Genomic DNA, 24590 nt, shown 5'->3' on the forward strand with positions numbered 1-24590 from the left:
ATTATGAAAGTCTTTATTAAAGGGGAGAAAATATTCTTAACATCTTAAGGCCTAGGTTCAATAGTGATTTAAACATGTTATATGCTTAACATTTTCTTTTGAATGTCAAAGAATTCTAAGTGCGGAAAATCACACAAAGACTTCGTGATATTTTTTATCATCATAAAAAAGAGAGAGATTGTTGGATAAAGAAGATGATGAATATCTTATTCTCAAGACAAGTAAAGTTTTGATGGTGATAATAAATGAAGAAAAGTTGAAGCCTTATTGATGATGATCATTTCTGGAAAATTGTTGAAGATTTAAATAAAGCTTAAATTCATGATTGATTTATGGAGAACTAATGAAGACTTAAGCAATGCTTGGATTTAATAGTTACATTAAATATTGAAGTTGAATTAAAGCTATATAAATTTAGTTGTTGAAGCCATGTAATTTATGTATATTAATTAAAATAGGAAAACTAGAAGGTCACAAGTCAAAAGGTTGAACCCAAGCAATAAAGCTACGAGAACACTAAAAGGGGATTATTTTTGCAATACTCACGATAATAATCGATTATTCTTAGTGATACTTGATTATTTTAGAGAAAAAATATTTTGAAGAAATGCTAAAGAAATAATTGATTGTTGCTTATAATACAATGAAAACCATTATACTTGAGTAGTTGCATATGTATGGACCTGAAGCACTAGGAACAAAACACTACAAGGGTTAGGAAGACCATGTATGATCATTATGCATTGCATTTGAATTTTTTTTGTACTTTAGACGATTTATTTACCAATAAGAAGTACTATATTGTTAAATTCATGATAGATTTGTAGTCATCGGTAATATTTATTTCAGATCTTGAATTGAGGAAGTGAGAAACCAAAAGGAAGCACATTTAATTGATGAAATCATAGGGTTTCAAGAAGTTTATGTTATCATGCACAAGCACCATAGGTTGGTCATTTTTGTACCATATGTATTTGATTTATAAGTGTTTATCTAGTTAAAAATGTAACGATTATTACAAATTTGTAATAATGTTTAGAATTTTTCATGAAACATTTTTTGATGTTTTTTATATAATTGTTATGTATTAGTTGATTTGGTAGATTTTGAATTGTGCATTATCGATGTGATTTCTTCCTACACTTCCATGAGATACGTGAAAAGTCTAAATTATATATTTTCAAATTGTACAATTCATAATACATATTGTTTTGATTTTGTAATACAAAATGCATTTTCAAATCCATAAATGCATTCTAGATTCACAATTTGGAAATGTAGTATGAATTGCACAATTCAAAATTCATAATTATACTTCTATATTGTGTATTTTAGAATACATTTTTGGATTGTGTATTATAAAATTCATTTTTAAACTTAGAAATACAAAATAATCACACAACCTATAAATATATCTTGAATTACACAATTCAAATTCATAATTATATTTATGGATTGGGTGTTTTTGAAACAACTTATGGGTTAATCCATAAGTTAAAATAACAAATTGGGATTGCAAAACATAAAATTCTTGTAGTGTGATGCTTATTATATTGCATAAGGTGGAAGTCAATCCCCATTATCACTATAAATTGTACGATTTCAAAAGTTACAACTAATTTCCAAATCATTGAGGAAACCTCACCATACATCTGATTTTTTGCACAGTTTGCATCATCACCTTTGAATGGAACAACAGACAAATTGCACATGTTTGAATTTACTCCCTGCAACATCATGAATCACTAAAATATAAGGATATAAATAACTAGAGCTGTCAGTTTATTTTAAAGCCCAAGGCTAACCTTGGCCTAATGTATATTTAGTCCTGTTTTTGTTGACTCACACCTTAAGGGCTTTTTTAAAGCCTCTAGCCCCCCCTCAGATGGGTTGTAAACGATGTAGGGCTGGGTTAACCCACTAGCCCCAATTTCTTCGGAACAATCACTTCATTGAGCACTTAACGACCTCTCCCTCACTCTTGCCACCCCTCCCTCTACCTTCTCCCACCTACTCCCACCATCTCCCCCTGTCATGCTGGACCCCGAGGAAACCACCGCCCTCATTGACGCCTACCGTGACAAGTGGTACTCTGTCAGCCGCACAAACCTCAAAGCCACCCACTGGCAAGAGTTCGTCGATGCCGTCACTGCCCAGTGCCCTTAACGCTTCTGCCAATGCCAAAATCGTCATCTAGTGCCACCACAAAATGGAAAAACTTTGCAAACGCTACCACAACGAAGTCCAATGCCTTCGCTCCCTCCCTCTCCCTCGCCTCATCAACAACTCCACCACCGCTTCACCCTCCTCCTGGGTTCACTTCAAATCCATGGATTCCATGGAAAAAGGCCCCAACAAACCCCACACTGACACCACCGCCGCCACCAACCCCAACACCCCATCAACAACCTTAATTTCCCGGACGACGACCCTGTTGAGAGGTTCACTACTGTTGGGGCTCGCATGCCTAAAGGAGTTCTTCTTGTTGGTCCTCCAAGAATTGGGAAGACCTTGTTGGCCAAGGCTATTGCTACTGAAGCTAGTGTTCCAATTTTTTCAATATCTGGTTTTGAGTTTGTTGAGATGTTTGTTGGCGCTAGTGCTTCTCGAGTTCTTGATTTGTTCAAGAAGGTCAAAGAGAACGCCCCTTGCATTGTCTTTGTTGATGAAATGGATGTTGTTGGAAGACAAAGAGGAACTGGAATTGGTGGAGGGAATGATGAAAGAAAGTAGACCCCCAAGTAACTATTGACAAAAATGGATGGTCATTGCAGCAACGAACAGGGCATACATTCTTGACTCTGCCTTATTGAGACCAGGACGGATTGATAGACAGGTATGATTATATTATGAAATGCCTAATGCTTTTTGTTAATGAGTAAATTACTGAACATCAATGCTTCTGCAGGTTACTGTTGATGTTCCAGATATAAGGGGAAGGACCGAAATCCTAAAGGTTCATGGTAGCAATAAAACGTTTGATGATGATTTTCTCTTGATGTGATTTCCATGAGAATGCTTGGTTTTAGTGGAGCTGATCTTGCAAATCTCTTGAATGAGGCTGCCATATTACCTGGTTTGGCAAAACAGGTACTTGCCAATCATATGCTCTTGAAATAATGAATGGTGATGTTTCTGAAGGATGAACCTTTTATCTTTCCTCTATAGAAGTCTTCTTATTTTCTTATATTAGCAAAAATACTCCAATTTAAAAGAAAGATTAAATAAGCATGTTAAAATAGCGTACAACTTTAGCTTAGTCCTGTATTTCTATTTTTATTCAAAAGCAAGTCATAGTGTTCTCCAAAATTATTATATATTTTTGTCATATAATTGTTAAATATATAATTGTTAATTATATAGGTGTTTGGTTATTTGTGTTACATTTGCTGCATCTTCTAATGTATGTGTAGTTGTTTATCGAATTGTTCATAATAATAATAATGTTATCCTGTATTTTGTCTGTTACTGGTGTGAAATATAATAATGTTGGCTTAGTTTATTTTTGTTTGCAGGTTATTCTTTATAAGCTTTCTTATAGTCAGACAACATTAACTGATGATATCAACTATTCTGCAATGACGAAGAAATGGATCTATATTCACCATGTAAGGTATCATACACACGACATCAAGGCCCTTTCTGTTGTTGTACTGATAAGTCTTGAAGGTATATATATTTTGTTATTTATTCTTCAAGTATTTATTAGATTGTTTGGATGACATGTGAAAAGTCCAAAGATGGGGTATTTGTTCCATAGAAGGGAAGTTGGTAAATAAATGCTTTTGATTGACCAAGTTTTCGTGCTCTTTAATTAGGCATCAATAGGTAGGGAAAACTCACCTAATTTTGGCTTGTTCTGTTTGCATAGTAGAAGAACTTGTCTGGATAAATAACTCAAGATCCTTGATTCTTATGCTTTGAATGTCATCTCATTTTATAAATCTAAAACAAAAGCTACTTCTCAATCTAATAATATAAAAATTAGAAGTTGTCTACTGAGAAGTATATAATATAACTATTATGTGTTTATTGAGACATTTTTAATTGCATAATTAAATTCTGTGTAATTTTGGTGAATGTATTTTTAATTGTTTAAGGCAAACCTGCCTAAGAATATCCCAATCAAGATATAATAAGTCAGTATTCTTTCATTGCATCCCTTCATGGACATCTAGTGAAAATTGGAAATAATATTATAGTATTGTTATATGATCAACAAGGACATTGAAATCACCAATGAAATTTATTCAATCCAAGGAGTTGAATATGTATATGATCACTTTTTGGTGTAGTTTTTAGCTACTCCAGATTGCTTTAATTGAACTGATCATAAAAGCAAGCAGGAGTATCATTGGTGCAGCCAATGAATGAATGTGTTGGTTGTTGTCTTAAAGTTTGAAAAAGCTGGATAAGTGAGCAAAGCATGGCTCGTGAGTGTGACTGGAGAATGGCTGAAGTTGTATTGGTGACCTGTGCTATCCAGTGAAGAACTTAAAGAAACAGAATATGCATAAGGATATGACTTGCAATGGCCTGGACAGAAGATTGAAGCTGAATTATTGTTCATACGTGAGGGAGCAGAGTTCACTTTAGATTTTCTCTGAAGTTGGAAGTGGAACAGTATGTTTTTATATTAATATTGTTACTTTTGGTTTAACATAGCAAATTTCCATTTCTCCACTGTTATTTTTGTTTCTACTTTTATTATTATAATTTTCTCATGATAAAAAGGAAAGCCCATGAGCTAGTCCTAACCCATAAGGTTTTAGGGCTATTTGGCCCTGTGGGCTTTTTTTAATGAGAATTTTTTTGAGTGCTTCATCCTATATCTTCAAGCATTTCATCCTGCATCTCCAAATTATAACAAAATTCCAATTTTAACCCTAATTAAAAGGTGTTTTAATTTTTAAAAACTATTTTAATTTTTAAACATGGTCAAAGATTCTCAGAAGAGTCAGATTGAATTTCAGAGAGTCTGTGTGTGCATCGGATTTCTCACCCATTTTCATTTCTCAAAGCACAGTTACCCTTCTCTCTTTCTCTTTCTCTTTCTCAAACCATCTCTCCTCTCACACCATTACCCTTATCTCATTTCTTACACCATCCTTCTTCTCATTTCTCAGCCTTCTTACTCTCCTTTCTCCTCTCTTAGAGCACAGTCACACAACACATAGAATAAAATCTATTTTTTCGAGTACAACAGCCACCACCGTGATCCTCGGAAGCTTTTTTTTTGGCAACCGAGGTACAAAAACACTATACTACTCTTCTTCTTGTAGGATTTCATTTTTCTTTTCTTTGTTGTGTTGTCTGGGCACTAATACGATCTCATTTTAGCTTTTTCCACAATGCAGATTCGTCTTCTTCCTCCAATTTTCTTCATTGTTCAAACGTTCTTCCTCCATTCACTGCTCAAGCATTCCAGAGGTTGGTTCCTGCTTTTAATTTTTTTTTCTGCTTTTGCATGTTTGTAGCATATTTATAGACTCGAAGTATAGATTAGAAGATTAGAAATTATTTAAATTTGTGTGATTTGGTGATCTGGTTCTATAAAACGGTGAAAAGCGATAGGCATGTGTCGGATATGGGAAACCGATACAGCCAGAATCATATCTCAATATGTAAAACCCTAAAAAAATTATAGAGCAAATTTAATTGGTGATAGTCCCTTGTTAGTTTAATGGTTGAGTTTTAATTTTTGCTTAATGAATAAATTATTTATTTGTTTTATTAATTTATTTAAATTTTTCCTGTAAGTTAGAAATTGTTGTGTTTTGGTTACTAATTATTTTATTATCATGGAGTCTACGTGCTTAATGGAATTAAGATGTGGTGCAAAGAAAGTTATTGGTGGGGCCATTTTATTTATTTAAAATTCTGGTTAGTGAGAACGTGAAATAAACAAATAAAGGAGAATTAGTTTTTTTAGTAGTTTTATAAGTATCTTTGCTGAAAAGATAGGAAACAAAAGGGGTGAACCGTTAAGGTTAGTGGAAGTATGGACTATTAAAGTAGGGAAGTGAAGGGAGATTATATTACGTTCTGGTTATAAAGTTTGAAAAAAAAAACAAAGAGAAAAGAGGGGGTGCATTGTGAGATAAAAGGAAATAGTTTTGAAGTTATTTGAGGCAAGGAAGTGAGCTTGAAAGAGGTGAAAGTTTTGGTTGGAAACCTTGGGTAAAGAAAGGAACATAGGATCATCCAAGGTAAGGGAAGCTTACTAGTATTTTATGTTTGATGATTGATCTTCTTGTTGTGAATCTTTGCATGATTTATATTGATATTACTTGCTGTTTATCAAGATATGATGATATATACTGTGACGAATGGGTTCGTGAGTCCATATATTAATTTTGTTTGTGTACGGGGACTAACTATATTCATCAAGGTTACTGCATGCATGTACCAGTATGTTTATAAATGTTGTGCGGCTAAATTATGAATGAGTTTCGGTGTATCAGATGAGAAAATTGTTTCATATATTTCAATACTATGCTACATGCGAGGATGAAAATAGAACCTGTTTGTGTGTAGTAAATGGGAGAGTCATGATTTCAGTTGAGTTTGCGTAAAGTGAATATATGCATAGATGTATATTGTATGAATNGAATGTANGNCAGGGGTTTTGTGTTCCGTTCTCAGGTTTCATTATTAAATGAANGTATGGAGTACATGGTGTATGGTGTTTTAAAAACTGTAAATGTGTTGTTGGGGTTGTCGTGGAAGGAAACTTAAGATTTCAGTTCGAGATGGGTTATCATAGTTATCATGGTTGCACTGATATAAGGTTAGTAAACCATGTGAAAATAAAATGTAATGGTGTGTGTGGGGAGCGAAAACTGAAGGGATGGATATTGGATAATAGGTGAGAGGAAGGATAGATACTCAATGAAAGAGAAATAATTTATTAGGTTATGAGAAAAGTTTAGCTTTGAATTATATAAGGAAGAGAAGAAAGAAGAAACATAGAAAGGAAGTAGAAGTTTTCATTTTGGTTGATGGATGAAGAAAGAAATGCAGAGTGGAAATCTTGCAGAGAATTTGTATCTTGCATCGTTGAGGGATTGAGTGTATAAAGTGAGTCTGTAAAGAAAATATGGGAATGCAATGTTTATAGGTGTTGAATTCATAATGGTATCTGCAAAGTAAAATTTTAGAGCACAATATTTATACGTTTTGATTACAGTAGTATTTTACAGGTGTGGGGTGATTTTGGGTGCTACCAATATGAAAGTTAGATTTTGAAATGATTTTACTAGAAAGATTTATAGATAATATTATATTATATTAATCTGTGAATGATGATTTATTATATTAAATTATGAATTTACATTTATGATTGAAGTTATATAATATTAGTTTAATTTTGTTATATCGCAAGTTATAATTTAGTTACGATTCACGGTGTGATATATTTTAGTATAAGAATATTATATTGTGGTATTATGAGAATAATATTATGCGAATGAATAAATGATATTATATTAGAATAAAAGAGAAAAGATATTTTATCCGGTGCAGAGTAGATTAACATAAGAATTCTTTATATTTTTTTGTAAAGTATGGTTACGTGACTTGAATTTTGAAAGGATGTATGGCAGACGAGAGAGAATAAGAGTGTGGCTAAACCGATAATCTTGTTCGGCTGGTGTAGTATACGTGCATGAGTTTTCTGTATGACCAAGTAGTTTGGTATCTGTTTTTAGTTCAGTACCATACGTGAGTGATGGGCTTGGTATCTGTTTTTAGTTTAGTACCGTGAGTTATGTTTATTTTCTTTTATATCATTTTAGTTATGATGGATTTGATACGAATATATGTAATGTGATTAAACATGTGTATAATATTTGAGCAGTATCACAAGTATTGAGATATTTGAAATATGTATTTTCACCGTATCGGTGTAAAAATCGATGCAGTACCTTTCCTCTTGCGAGAGGGTAGAAAGGAAGGTCTTTTCGTCTATAAAAGGCGGTAGAAGAGACAAGGTTCGAGTGCCACTCTTTCCTCTTTCGAGAGGGTAGAAAGAGTAGGATGTCTCACCCATAGGTTTTCCAATCGAGCTGAGTATAGTGCCCGTTGTGAAAGTAGCAGAGTTTTTACTCATAAGTCTTGAGGAGCAGGGGAGATAGATCTGAAGCTGCGGTGGAGGATGACTCGAACTATCCTGTTTTGGTGAACAGGTGTCCTGTTTTGGTGAACAGGTGTCCTGTTTTGGTGAACAGGTTTTATATGAGAGAGTACAAAGAGCAAGTGTGTATCTTCTGTATTTATTAATTTTGGTGTACTTAATTGAATACGTCATGTTAACCATATCACTTTGTTAATTAGTAATTGATGTGTTGATGTTGTATTTGAATATGGTAGCTTACCTTTATTGTTTGTGTGTGAATGCAATGATTGTATAACTCGTGTTGTTATACGGGAGCAGATGTTGATACAGATGTTCAATTTGATAATTAGAGCGAAAAGAAGTCGGGAATGGAATGGGGAAAGATTCTCTTTGTTTTTGAACATTTTTAGTTAAATTGAATTATGTTATTTTATTTTCAGTTGACTTGGAAATTACAAGTTTGTAATAATTTCCTTTTAATAGGATTGTGATGGTTTATTGTTTATTTCCTCAATTTAAGATTTATATGAATGAATTATTTTGTTTTTGCTATCAAAAGAACATATTTTATTTTTCTCATAACTATCAGAAATGGGATGTTACACAATATACAATGTAGGCTGTATTGGTTTTCCATATTCGATACATGCCTAATGTTTTTTATTGCTTTACGTTTTATCTTTTGTTGTTTTTATTTTAAATGAATTGTTTTATTTAAAATATTTTATTATTTAATTGTTTTTTAAATAGTTTATTATTTAATTGTTTTATTTTAAATATTTTATTATTTAACTGTTTTATTTTAAATAGTTTATTATATAATTGTTTTATTTTATTATCTATATTAATATTTGAATTCATTATTTTATGTTATATTTATTTTAAGTATTATGTTATAATTATTTTAAATTTTTTTGTTATAATTATTTTAAATATTCTGTTATTATACATGCGTTTTTTTAATTTTGTTTTACATTTTTTTTCGTTTTATAGTTTATTCTTTTTATTTGAAATGAATTGTTTTATTTAAAATATTTTATTATTAAATTGTTTTTTAAATAATTTATTATTTAATTGTTTTATTTTAAATAGTTTATTATTTAATTNAGTTTATTATTTAATTGTTTTATTTTAAATAGTTTATTATATAATTGTTTTATTTTAAATAGTTTATTTGAATTAATTATTTTCTGTTATAATTATTTTAAATATTTTGTTTTAATTATTTTAAATTTTCTTGTTATAATTATTTTAAACATTATAATAATTTTAAATTTTGTGTTTTAATTTATTTAAATGTTTATGTTAAAACTCATATTTTACACTTTCTTTTTAATTTTTTAATAGGATGACTTTATTTTAATAAAATTGTTATAATTGAATTAATTATTTATTTATATAAAAATTAGAATTAATTTTAATTATTTTTAATGAAATTATTTTAATTATTTTAAATATTTTATTAATAAAAAAATTTATAGTAGACGTGGTTCATACTCGAGGAGGTTCATCTTCACATCGTGGATAAAGTTCCTCACAGGGTGAGAGGTGGAGACCTACTGCTTCTGCTCGCAGAAGATGTGGAGTAGTTGAGTTTGATGTTCATGTTGAGGATGCAGTTGAGGATCATGCATTTGTGGAGCATGATATTGAGCAAGAGGAGGATCATGAGGATGTTGCTGAAGGTGGATTTCCTGGAGGTCCATTAGACACTTCAATATTGACACATTACATTCACCATGTTGCTTATGCGATATGGCAGGGTCGAGTAAGTGCAAAACTTTAATTTTAATGATTATTGTTTAATTGAAATAATTTGATATTAAATATTATTGTTTAGGAATGGGATGAGATCAAGTTGATCTCCCATGGGAAGAAGTTAAAGAAATTAGGGTCCTGCCACGAGGGCATTAAAGACATCATTAATGGTTCTGGTCTGATGTCTCTGGTGGGCATCTCTTATGACTATGTCGATAGGGGTCTACTGCTGACATTTGTAGAGAGATTTCATTTTGAGACCAGCAGTTTCCATCTCCTCGTGGGTGAGATGAACGTGACTTTAGATGATGTGTCATCGTTGCTGCACCTCCCAGTGTTAGGCCAGTTATGTGATATGGAGGATGTAGATTTTGAAGAAAGTAGACGCGCCATTGTGGAGCTTTTAGGCGTGGATGGTGGGAGAGCTGGTGCTGAGTTACATGCAGCTCACGGTGCAAAAGTCAGATTGAGTTGGCTTCGAGACATCTTCGTTGAGCACTATGAGCAGCAGTAGTGGGAGTACGATGCCCGGGCATACTTGTTGCATCTAGTTGGATGTAGTATATTTGCTGATAAGACTGGCACATCCATTCATGTGTCTTATCTTTTGCTCTTTAGAGACGTACATGCATGTGGTCGATATGCCTAGGGCGTTGCTGCACTAGCACATATGTATGAGCAGGTAGGAGATGCCAACTTGGCTTCAACGAGACAGATGGCAGGTTATTTGACTCTATTGCAGGTACAAATTATCCTTACAATTTGATTTGGTTGAACATTTTCATTGTGGATTATGAAATAATTTGTAATTTTCTATTTTGTAGAGTTAGATATATGAGCACTTCCCTACGTTGGGAAGAAGGCGTCTGGTGTCTTCATACATGGAAGACAGACCGCGTGTTGTGTCGACATTTGCCTAAGCGTGTTTTAAGGCATTTTGGGTTTCAACAGTCTATCCCTCGAGACCCACCTGTTGTTGTAGATGTGGACGTACTGGCCACCAATGATGCCTGGTTGCACTATCATGATCACGTGGTTAGGGGTGTGTTCATTGGCAGATTCCCATCTGATTGCGTTGATGGTTACCTTCCTTGGTTTAGGATGATGTCTCATCCTTACATTATTCCTGCTGCCGATGACGACTGGCCGAGTCTTGCTCCCAGACTCCGACATGACATTCCTGATGAAGTGCCAGATCGTCGTAGATCGACTTAACAGTCTGGATTGCTGATATGTTTTCCTACATTGTTTGTTATATAATTTTTTTGTGATTGTTTATGTAATTGTGTGTCATCGTTATAATGCAGGGTGTAGTGAGGACATTTGCAAGAAGGTTACAACAAACGTTCTTTTGCAGGGAGATTCCCGAGGGGACAGTAGGATACACTTATGCACGAGAGCTACTAGAGTTAGCTGAATCAACCATTGAAGAGTATTCACCGACTAGGATAGCTGCTAGGAATGTTCGTGACAGACATGTTCATGGAAGACGATCTACTTCAAATTGAATTAGCTTTTATAGTTTTATTGTCTCCCATTGTATAATTATTTTAGACTAATTTTTTATGTTATTTTTTCCTGTAAAAGAACATTAAACTCTTTATATGCATGATAGTAAATGTTTATTTACATTACATTTTTTAACTAAAACAATATTACATCATGAATCTACTAAGTCAACATAGGAGGTAGTAACGCCCTACAACTCTGAAAATGCTTGCATCCTATTTGTATACGAATATGACCACATTCGTGCCTCTGGATAACAATGATTTGAGCATATCACATCTATCATAGGAAAAGGACAATCATCTTGTAGTTCAACCTGTGTATAATCCCTGTTAGTCAAAAATCTTATTTTGAAATTAATCATAATAATAATAACATTACCTATACGAAATGATTGCCGTTAACGTGTCCTATACATATTAAGTGATGTTGTCTTACATCAGAAGGCGGTCTGGTACGTAGTGTAAATATTGTATAATTCTGACTATATGAAAAGCAGACTAGAATGACATTATAAGGATTAGCAATTGAATACCCAATGTCTGGTATAGTCATCCACTTGGTTGCATTAGCCTATAACGAATAAAATAAATTGTTATGATAAAACTAATAAATCAAATAATAAATATGTTGTCAAGTATAGGAACGCGTACCGCTGATTGTGAGTCCACCAGCAAAGACCTCTTTAGCTCTTCTAGTCGATCATAGCCTCGCACTAGTATCGCATATTCATCACGCCCCTGACTCAGTTCTTTATAAAGATCATTCCATATAATGGGCCAAGAATCTTCGCCGAGCCCCAATGACGCAGCAATGCATCTGTAGCCACAGTGACCATCAGCAACGACATCAACAACATTGAGAATATATGGTTGAAAAATAGGATGAAACTGGTTTATCATAGGTACTCTCCTTCGTTGCATAGGTTTATCCTTAAGTTGCAATTTCTTTTTCGTAGACGAAGATTCAATTGTTGAGTGAAATGTGTCAACATGCTCAAAATATGAGGGGTCACGCTTTGTAGACCTCTCTGTTCTCTAAAGTTTTTTCTTTTGTGCACCCTTCATCTTAACTTTATCCAATGGAGGTATCATAGATGTCATTTCAGGACAAACAATGTCAAGTAACTTTTCTTTAATCATCACTTTACCTCTAATCTCAACCTCCTTAAATATTTCTCCAACCATAGCAAGCTCACGTTGTATGGATAACTCTGGTTGCGATTCATTTGATACAAAATCTAAAATAGACAATTTTGTCCACATCACATGAAATTCACCCAAAGGAATGACACCAGGGGCATAACGTGCTAATTCACAAGCATAGGGGACACTACAGGTCCGTCTAAGTATGCATCCACATCTTGCCTTATGAAGTCCTATGACATTTACTCGTTCTAATTCTTCAACTATTAGTCCTAAAACATATCTGGATACTCATCTAACAAGTCTTTTGTATCTTATGCCTTTATAAGCTTCACTCATAATATTAAGACTGTTTTCGAACGACGCTTTGATCTTATTATGTTGCAACATAATGACATTATGAATGGCATCCCAGCAAGAACAAAGATCTCTCATATTGTTTCCCAATACTTTCTTTAAGTTCCAATGAGCTGACTCAACCCTGACAAAAAATCAATCACCAACATTATCAAATATTCAAATACAAATAAACTAATATAACATTAAAACATACCTGTTCGTTGTAGTATTCCCTAAATGCATAACGTTGTTTGTCCATTCCTTTACAAAGTAAGTATTGTATGTGTCAACACCCAACTTCGTCCGGGAAATAAATAATCAAAATTAAATAATAAGAGAATAATAATTAATGGTGGGTAAAGAAAAAAAGGAAAAAGAAAATAATAAAATAATCTTCCTTAATGCAGGACACGTCACTTTAGGATGTTATTGAAATATTAGTTTAATATGGTAATAATTTGAATTATATTGTTTGACAATTATTATAATATTTGTCTTGATTATTATTTGATTGCAATCAAGACCATTTNTTTCCCTATTTTNNTAATTACCAATTAATTCTCAATTAAGACAAAATTGTCATAATATTACAATATGTGCCTATAAATACACACTCTGTGAAAGAAAAAGGGGACTGGAAAAAATAAAGAAAAAAAAACACTTAGAGATATTAGAGATTGAAGGAGAGGGTATAGAGAAAAAATATATTNTCACACATAAGGGTTATGTGAACAACAATCACTGAGGAAGGACTAAGGGAATTCCAGAAGCTATAAAGGTATTTCATCTCTACACTCCTATTCTTCTCCTCTTATTATACTTTAAAGTTTTCTTCCAAAGATTTTTTGCACAGACAATGTTTTCTTAAAATCATGAATTTTTAAATATAAGTGCACGTCGGCCTATGGCCAGTTTCTTTTCTTCTTTTTCCACCATTTTTTTTAACACCAAAAAATACACAAAATATTTAAAACCAAAAGATTAATTTTGTTAAACTAAACATTTTCACTTTTCGAAAAATGTCAAACAATCTTTAATAATTTTTAAACAAACTCACAAACCTTTTTCTAGATAAAGAACTACGTGATCCCTGATTGTCCATTAATGGATATACGTAGGACCAAGGTCAATCCTTGTCGGGTTCATAAAACAAAAATATTTTTTTGTTTCATAATAATTTCTTTTATTTTATTTTACTTTTATTTTTTGGGGAAAATTAAATATTTTGAAAAAACCACATTAATTTTATACATTTAATTAGAGGTGCTGCCTTTGGGCAGGCATGCTAGGGTACTAATACCTTCCTTACGTGTAACCGATTCCCGAACTTGAAAATCTTTTTTTCGTAGACCATGCTTTTATTTTAGGGTTTTCCATAGTTTTCCCATAATAAATTATGGTGGCGACTCCCAAAATCTTTTCTAAACCCGTTTGTTTTTTCGGTTCGTCGTCCCGTCGTGATCCCGGTTGCGACAGCTGGCGACTCCACTAGGGAGTCTAGAGAATCAGGCCTTCTAAATTAAATGTTCAAAATTGATGTGGTTTTTCTGTGTTTTATTTTATTTCCCTTTTATTTGTATATATGATTGTCTTTATTTATTTTGGTAATTCTATTTATATGCTTTTACTCTCATTATTATTACTGTACATATCATTAGTGGGACCCTATACCCGGGTCTGAGTGTAACATAGAATTAGAGGGGTTGTGTAGCGGTGTTACGTCTGGGCTAATTCCAGTTTGGCTATCGTGAAAACCCCAGCCAGTGGCTGTTCTCTTTACATGCAATTTCACACCTAGTTGCGATCAACTGTTGTGGAAAAGTTGTGAAAAGGACCATAGTTCTGGTGGCCTTGATTTTAGGTTTAGGAAGCCTTCCTTGTGAGATTGCATACACAATGCTTAGACCTTAAGACATTGGACCTACCTTAAAAGCATAAAACATGTTGTCTTTTAACCATTACTTGACACAGACATCTTCATGCATCATATGTATTAACAACATTCCTATCGTTTTTCCTTTATTTTCTTTGTACATAACAATAAATGTGTCATTTTTTTTATAATAAAACAAAAACAAAAATGTCATGCTTTAATGAATAAATAAATAAGGCAAAATAAACACTTTTTAGTCAATTGAATTAATAAAACTTTTCTTTATTCTTGATGCATTTATGACTGGAAATCGCAAAATTAGTTTTCTTCTTCATCATTTTCCATCATCCATTTTATCCAAAAAAAATCAATTTTCAAGGGGCATAATCTTAAAGTGATCGCAAGCAATTTTTTTAGCAAAAAAAAAATAATAAAAAAATTGATAATGAACAAAAAAACAAAAAAAAAAACAGGGGCAACTTATGTTGGTTAAGATTTTTGAAAATAAAGCGATTATAATGTAATACGTAGACATGTTTCTTCATCAAAAAAATTATCTTCCTTTGTAACCTATTTTGAGTTCTTAAAGAAAAAAAAAGAGGTTCTTGAACAAATCAGGTTGACATCATGTCATAATTTTTCTTTTCGAAAATTTTTTTCAAAACACAAGGAAAAAATGAAAGTGACAAACTTAATTTTTGAAGATTTCCATTCGTTGTGACAAGCATTTTTTAAGCCCATTTGATAGTTTTCTCCAAATTCAATTTCTTAAAAAAAAAACAAATGAATGCGATAACAGGAAAATATAAAACAAAATATTTCTCAAATTTTTTTTTTATTTCGCCAAAAAAAAAACATGGAAATCATTACATTTTGAGTAAATTACTATAGTTCGTTTTTTGATCTTTTTTTAAATAACTGATAGTATTTTCTGTCGAGATGTGTATGTGTTCATTGCTTGAAAACACTCATCCTTTAGCCTTCCCCCAAAAGAAAAAGAGTTTGGCTCTAACAAATAGTAATAGTACCCACAAACTAGAGCATATTGGTCTTGCGAAAGTTATTCTTGCTTGTACTATTTAGGAACTCCCTAACTAGCCAAAAACATGCAAAAGAAAATCAAACCAATTGGGGCAATCCCTTTTCAATAAATCCTGTCCATACTCGTTCCCTATCCTAAACAGAACCCATGCTTAAAAATTGGGGCAACTTTGACATTCATGGATCCATATCTCCATACTCATTTTACCAAACACCAACATCTTTTTGGTGTGTTGTATCTCATATTGATATTCACATATTACACGCCAACGTGACTATCCCAATTTCCTTTAAATCCTTTTAAATCTTTACCACTTTCAACTTTTTTGTGAATTCAAGCATGCATATATCAATGTCAAAAGAAAATGTCAAGCACTGTTTTGAATATCCAACTTTAGAATTTTTGACGTCCATTGTTTTTTCAAAAATGAAGACGTACATGAATTTGATGATTTCAAAGAAAACAAGATAGCTCCTAAAAAATGAAGTAAAACAAAATCAATTAAAGGTTAAAGAGTTTAAAAATACTCATAATTTTGCATCATGCACAAAAAAATCATTATTTGCATAAATAACTATCATGTATATCTTCGTCAATAAGATATTACATGAATGGTTATCGAACCTCTTTAATTCAAAAGTACAAAAAAAGATCAACATGCATCTAGGTTTCCTCTTTCAAGTTAGCTAGGTCTTTCTATATCGGTCTTCTACTAAGCAATGGAAACCCTAGACAAGGCACCATCAACTCCTGCAAGAACCATTGATTCGGAGCATCAAACAACATTACCATTACCATCATCGGTGCTCAGACTGTAGAGGCCTCAAAGTGCAAAGAAATTTAAGGAACCAATGGTCACAATTGGCGTCGTTCAAAAGTCGATAGCTTTTTGCTTCGTCTGCAATAAGATCTCATGCAATTGCTCTTGTTAATTCTCATCTCTCCAAAAGGACGTGACCAGAGTGACTTTGAAGATGCCAGAGATACCTGCTAATCCAATGCCCACCCCGCCTCATATTGTGCCGGAATGGTTGGATTGGATGTCAACCTGTGGGGGCACCCTTTGTTACTATTGGAAAAATTCCTCCTTTTGTTTTCTTCTTGTTCTTTGCCATAACGCTCATTCTAAGACGAGTCGGAAGAGGAATTCCTAATTCTTACACTACGGATGAGACTGAAATGTGAAAAATTCTGACACTAATCATTTACGTACTACACCAAGAATGAATTGACAAGCGCGTTCGTTTTAGAGGGTGGTGGATTTCCAGTATTTACATTTTATTCAATCACTTCACATGAGAAATTTGCTGAGGAATTGGTTCATATGTTTAGGCTAGAATTTTGTTTGAAGCGATTACTTTTCCATTGGTTATGACACTTCAGAGGTAAAACAATTGCATTGGTCAACTCAACTTTATGACGATGAATTTAAAGATTTGACAGACTGCAATCTATACTGTGAAGTGACTTATGGACCAGTTCCACCAAGTTTCAGGGATGGAAAGTCTGACATTACCTCTTTAAGATTGACAACCAACCCCATCCTGAGATTTTATAGCTTGTAAAGGAAAACATAGACACTCAATGTGAATGAGATATTTACAGTGGATGGCGAGGAAATGCATGTTAGCATTGTTTAAAGCTTCCGACAACAGGAATGAATCTTTAACATTGAGTGACCTCATGAAGACCTTCTAACATTATCTTTAGACATTGGCCATGCGAAAAGAGCAACAAGATCTTCGTATGAGGATGAAATTTGTTCAAGGAAAAAATTAGCAGAATTTGTGTCCGCATCGATAATATGCTGAATATATTGCAAATTTGAAGTAGCTGGAAAGAACCTACAGACAACAACGAATGGGTTTGGCTATTTGGATTTTGAACTTGGCTGAAAATTAATTTTGATTAAGTTATGTGGTAAAAAAAAATATTACGTGGTTCGTGCACCTCTCCAGCAAGTATTATGAGGTTTGTGATCTTCTTCATCAATTTTTATGAGGTTCATGCGGCTCTCCATCAAGTATTATGAGGTTCGTGGGCCTCTCCATCAAGTATTGCGAGGTTAGTGCACCTCTCCATCAAATTTTATGAGATTCGTGCGCCTCTCCATCAATTTTTACGAGGTTCTTGCGCCTCTCCATCAAGTTTTATGAGGTTCGTGCACCTCTCCATCAATTTTTACGAGGTTCGTGTGCCTCTCCATCAAGTTTTACGAGGTTCGTGCGCCTCTCCATCAACTTTTACGAGGTTCTTGCGCCTCTAAAAAAAGAAAGCCCAGTTTTCATCCTGGCACTAAAGGATTTGGAAAAAAAGAAGAAGAGAAGAAAAGCATAACAGACCATGCATCACAACCATTCAACAGGAATTCGTGAAATCAGTTCAAGGAAAGTACATCAGTGGAAAAATTCAAAATTTTCAAAAAGGGGGTGAACAAGGTCTCACGCGAATTCCCGCCCAAACATCAGTGTGTCAACAAAATTCAAAGGAGAAAGTTCAGAGCTATAAGAAGATCAATTCAAAATATATATACATTACTGCAATGCCAGGATATCTCAACATCTCCAAATTTACCAGGTTTACGAGGTTTTTGCACCTCTCCAGGTTTACTAGGATTTTTCCCCTCTCTAGGTATACGAGGTTTTTGTGCCTCTCCAGGTTTAGGAGGTTTTTGCGCCTCTCCAGGTTTACGAGGGTTTTACCCTCTCTAGGTTTACGAGGCTTTTGCGCCGCTTTAGGCTCTCCAGGTTTACGAGGCTTTTGCGCCTCTCCAGGTTGTCCAGGTTTACAAGGGTTTTGCGCCTCTCCAAGTTCTCCAGGTTTACAAGGCTTTGCGCCTCTCCAGGTTTACGAGGCTTTGCGCCTCTCCAGGTTTACAATGCTTTTGCGCCTCTCCAGGTTCACCAGGTTTACGAGGTTTTGCGCCTCTCCAGGTTTACAAGTGCCTCTCGAGGTTCATCAGGTTTACGAGGCTTTTGCGCCTCTCCAGGTTCTCCAGGTTTACGAGGCTTTGCGCCTCTTTAGGTTTACAAGGCTTTTGTGCATCTCCAGGTTCACCAGGTTTACGAGGTTTTGCGCCTCTCCAGATTTACAAGGCTTTTGTGCCTCTCCAGGTTTACAAGGCTTTTGTGCTTCTTCAGGTTCACCAGGTTTACGAGGTTTTGCGCCTCTCCAGGTTTACAAGGCTTTTGCGCCTCTCCACGTTCACCAGTTTTACTAGGTTTTGCGCCTCTCCAGGTTTACGAGGTTTTTTTGCACCTCTCCAGGTTTACGAGGTTTTTTTGCGCCTCCAGGTTTACGAGGTTTTTGCGCCTCTCCAGGTTTACGAGGTTTTTGGACCTCTCCAGGTTTACGAGGTTCTTGCACCTCTAAAAAAAAAGCTCAGTTTTCAACCTGGCACCAAGGAGAAATATATTCACGAGGTTCATACACCTTTCCAACAAAGTTCATAAGGTATGACGCACCTTCCACAAGTGTCACAACTCTTCAACATAATCCACAAGGTTGCTACATTCTCTACCAGGTACACTTCGAGGTAATCTTTTTTCATTTCTTTGGACCCGAACGAAATTAGTGTCTATATCTTTATTTAGCTTTTACTATGATAACACAAAAAAATCTAAAGTTCATGTTATCTAGCAAAATCTAAATAAAGAGGGGCAACTGTCAACACCCAATTTCGTCCAGGAAATAAATAATCAAAATTAAATAATAAGAGAATAATAATTAATGGTGGGTAAAGAAAAAAAGGAAAAAGAAAATAATAAAATAATCTTCCTTAATGCAGGACACGTCACTTTAGAATGCTTTTGAAATATTAGTTTAATATGGTAATAATTTGAATTATATTGTCTCACAATTATTATAATATTTGTCATGAATATTATTTGATTGCAATCAAGACCATTTATTTCCCTATTTTGCTAATTGTCAATTAATTCTGAATTAAGACAAGATTGTCATAATATTACAATATGTGCCTATAAATACACACTCTGTGAAAGAAAAAAGGGACTGGAAAAAATAGAGAAAAAAAAACACTTAGAGATATTAGAGATTGAAGGAGAGAGTATAGAGAAAAAATATATTCTCACACATAAGGGTTATGTGAACAACAATCACTGAGGAAGGACTAAGGGAATTCCAGAAGCTATAAAGGTATTTCATCTCTACACTCCTATTCTTCTCCTCTTATTATACTTTAAAGTTTTCTTCCAAAGATTTTTTACATAGACAATGTTTTCTTAAAATCATAAATTTTTAAATATAAGTGCACGTCAGCCTATGACCAGTTTCTTTTCTTCTTTTTCCACCATTTTTTTAACACCAAAAAATACACAAAATATTTAAAACCAAAAGGTTAATTTTGTTAAACTAAACATTTTCAGTTTTCGAAAAATGTCAAACAATCTTTAATAATTTGTAAACAAACTCACAAACCTTTTTCTAGATAAAGAACTACGTGATCCTTGATTGTCCATTAATGAATATACGTAGGACCAAGGTCAATCCTTGTCTGGTGCATAAAACAAAAATATTTTTTTATTTCATAATAATTTATTTTATTTTATTTTACTTTTATTTTTTGGGGAAAATTAAATATTTTGAAAAAACCACATTAATTTTATACATTTAATTAGAGGTATTGCCTTTGGGCAGGCATGCTAGGGTGCTAATACCTTCCTTACGTGTAATCGATTCCCAAACTTGAAAATCTGTTTTTTCGTAGACCATGCTTTTATTTTAGGGTTTTTCCATAGTTTTTCCATCATAAATTATGGTGGCGACTCCCAAAATCTTTTCTAAACCCGTTTGTTTTTTCGGTTCGTCGTCCCGTCGCGATCCCGGTTGCGACAGTATGGAATAATCCAAGTATTATTCACATATTCGAAGAATAAAGGCCATGAACGACAAGTGTACTCAAGGCGATTCACACAGTCACCAAACATAGATTCATCTTCATAATCCATAACGTTTTCCCATGCTTCCATTACGACATCCCATGCTTCCACACAATCAACTAACATTTTGCACTTCGCTTTGACATTTTTTATAATATGGAAGCGACATAACAATTGATATGATTGAGGAAATACATTGTCGATGGAATTCATCAAAGACAAGTCTCTATTGCTGACAATGACTTGTGGATAGGCCTCAAATGTCAAAAATAAGTTTCTAAACTTTTTAAGAGCCCAAGTGAAATTATTTTGTCGCTCACTTGATAAGAATGCAAAAGCGGCTGAGTAGGTCAACCCAGTAGATGTGATACCAAAAATCTCTAACAACGGCAATCGATATTTATTTGTTTTATAAGTTGAATCCATTAACAAAACAACATTAAATGCATTCAATAACTTGACTGCATCAGGATGCGTCCAAAAGAGGTCACTAACAACCTCAGAATCCTCTGCACATCTACTACAATGTATGTACTTGTCGTGATCCAACATCATCATCAACTGTTGTAGCTTAGTTCTTGACCCTCTCAATGAGCGTTTGTATGTATACCTTGATGCGTAAACTTGTTTTATTGTAGTTACATGATGATCGTTATTTTGTTTCAGGGTCAACAAAATATTTGCTGGTGTTATTTGGGTTTTAGTCATATCAACAAGTACTGCTTGTTCAGTAGAATTTAACCTACCAGCATAAGGATGCCCCACTAAAGTTTCTGCTAAATCGTGGTTGTGGTATCCACATATCACTTGCAATACCCATCCATCGCCATTACCAGATGGCTTACCCCTTAACTGGAAAGGACACTCACATTTTCGGGTCCCATATGTACTAGGTTAGTCTGGTCTGTATTTTCTATATTTTCTGCCTATTTCACATCCTAGCAACACAAGCGTCTTCCTCGTAGGTTGACTGGTAGCTTTATCGGATCTTATAATCACCACAACAAATCCCAGATTATATGCAATCCCTCTTACCCATTCAATTAAGTTTTCACGAGAGGAAAATATTTCATTTGTTGTGAAATGATTTGTCAGGTCTCCCTCAACACCCTCATTTATAAAGGACGAAAATTCTGATAATTTGTTAGAATTTATTTTAGAATCCATTCCATAACAATATTCATCCATTTAGACTATAATCACCTATAATAAAATCAAAAAATTAATACAAAAAAATTTAAAATTTATAATTATATTATGAAATTATAAACGGGTTAAATATGTTTTTCGTCCCCCAACTATTGGCCGTTTTTGTGTTTAGTCCCTCTTTCAAACTATAGTACAATTTAGTCCTTCAACTTTAGAAAACTCTGGTTTTAGTCCTTTTTACCAAATTTTTTTAACTTTATTTACTGTTTCAAACGCGTTTCTCAGTTAACATTGAAGCAAAAATGTGTCAAACAGTGTAAACAATCCAAATGCTATAATGTATCGTGCTTGAAACGTACATGTCGACGGTGCGGCGGTGCATGTAGGAGGCGGAGATGGCCATGAAGGAGGCTCCGAGCAACGTCGCCATGGCGAGGTGAAGCAATGGAGGGAGCGATGTGGAAGATGAGGGTTCCATTGGAGGAAGCGACTATGAATGCGTTTGGTTTGAACGATGAATTCGGAGACCTGAAAGTCGATCGTTTGTTGGAGAGCAGTGAGACACGGGCGCACGCACTATGTGAAGAGTGAGTGAAGAAGTGAGGAGGAAAATTAGAAAGGTGGCTTTAACTCGACCTAACTAACTGAATGCGTTGGCTTCTCTCACATGGGAACCAAGAAGAAGCCACACGTGGCTATTTTATACTTTTGTTGAAACTTTGGTGATGTTAACCCGTGAAATGTACGAATAATAAACATATTTTTTATGAATTAATGTTTTAGTTCTATTATTTATTCATTTCATTTTATTATAGTATAACAACTCAATTCTCATTTTAAAAAAATGAAACATTTTTTTTAATTTATGTAAAGAATTTGTAAATCCACAGTAACTTTTTGGAAAACTTAAGGAATAAATTTCAACTAAAGAAACAAATTCTATATTCTTTGAGAAACTTTGTTAAGCTTTAAAAAATTACTTTATTTAATTTTTAAATTGAAAGATTTGGTTAAATATTTTTTTCATAAAAGTATCAAATTAAACAAGAAAAATCAATATTAAAACAAAAGTTATTAAACTAAATATGTTTTATAGATAATATGATTTTTTTTATTAACAAGAACACTCCAGTTTAAAATTATTTGGCAATTTGTTGAAAGATTCTGTTGATCATTTACTCACTTTAAGTAAAACTAGTGTAAGATAAAGGAGACTTTTGAGAATGAATTAGAAAATTAAAAAATTACTGATTTTAAATTTTAATAAATACTTAAAATTGTATTAATTATTATATATATATATATATATATATATAATAGAAAGAAGGTAGATAGAAAGAAGGTGAAGAAGATAAAAACATGATAAAATGGAAGTTGAAAATAAGAATACAAATATTATTGTCATAATGTAAATAAAATAAAAATATAGTTTTTCATAAAACTCTTAAAACTTTTACATATGAAACTTATACACTTATTTCTTTCAATTGGAATTTTTGCTTTTTCATATAGAGAGAATCTTGTTTATAGATACAATATAACACAATAGATATTACCTATTTTACAATAATATCCTTTAACTTTTTTATATTTTTATCCTTATTTTTAAAATATCTTCTTTTTATCAAACTTGTCATGACGATCTTTTTGTCTTCTTGTCTTTCCCTTTTTCAAACTTTATCATGATGGAGAATCTTCTTTTTTTGAGTGTTGTCATATCATCTTTTCTTCTTTCAATTAAACATTTCTAATAGATTATACTGAGGGTTTTCTTTTTCTGAATATGTCTTTGATACTGACGACTTCATGAAGGACTACGAAAAAGTAATTAAAGTAAAGTCATCAGTATCAAAGACAGATTCAGAAGAAGAAAACCCTCAGTTTAATCCATTAGAAATGTTTGATTGAAAGAAGAAAAGATGTGACAACACTCGGAAAAAGAAGAGAAAACAAAGAATAGTAAACGTGACAACACTCAGAAAAAGAAAAAGGAAAAAAGATATGACAACACTCAAAAAAAGAAGATTCTCCATCATGATAAAGTTTGAAAAACAAAAAGAGAAGAAGATCATCATGACAAGTTTGATAAAAAGAATATATTTTAAAAGCAAGGATAAAAACGTAAAAGGTTAAAGGGGATTATTATAAAATAGGTAATATCTAGTGTTTTCTATTGTATGTCTAGATAAGAAGGCAAAAGTTCTAATTGAGAGAAATAAGTGTGTAAGTTTCATATGTAAGAGTTTTATGAAGAAATATTTGGTAGATTTCGTTTCTAATTCCTCTCTTTCATAAAAATTGTAAGTTTTATTTTATTTACATTATGACAATACTCTTTGTATTCCTATTTTCAGCTTTCATTATATCATATTTTTAATATATATATATATATATATATATATATATATATATATTTGGAAGTCTAATTTTTGAATGCTAAAACAATATCGTTGAGCATATATAAAGAAGGTTTTAAGAAAGTTAGATGGTAAGTTGCAATTTTGAATCTCATAATAGATTTAGAGGCTTTTATTCTAAAAAAAAGGTGTAGTGGAGAATTATTAGGTAAATGGTTAAGCTTCAAAATATATTTTTCTCCTTTTTATGTATCAAAATTATGACTGAAAAGATATTAGTTTTTAACTTTTATTTCTCGGACAAGACTTAATTGTGTTATTAAAGTCCTATATTTGATTTGATTGTTGAATGCTTGAAATTAAAACTTTTAAGTGGTATATGGAATGACTCCATTTAATCC

This window comes from Vigna radiata, chromosome 7, assembly GCF_000741045.1.
Source record: "Vigna radiata var. radiata cultivar VC1973A chromosome 7, Vradiata_ver6, whole genome shotgun sequence".
Lineage (NCBI taxonomy): Eukaryota > Viridiplantae > Streptophyta > Magnoliopsida > Fabales > Fabaceae > Vigna > Vigna radiata.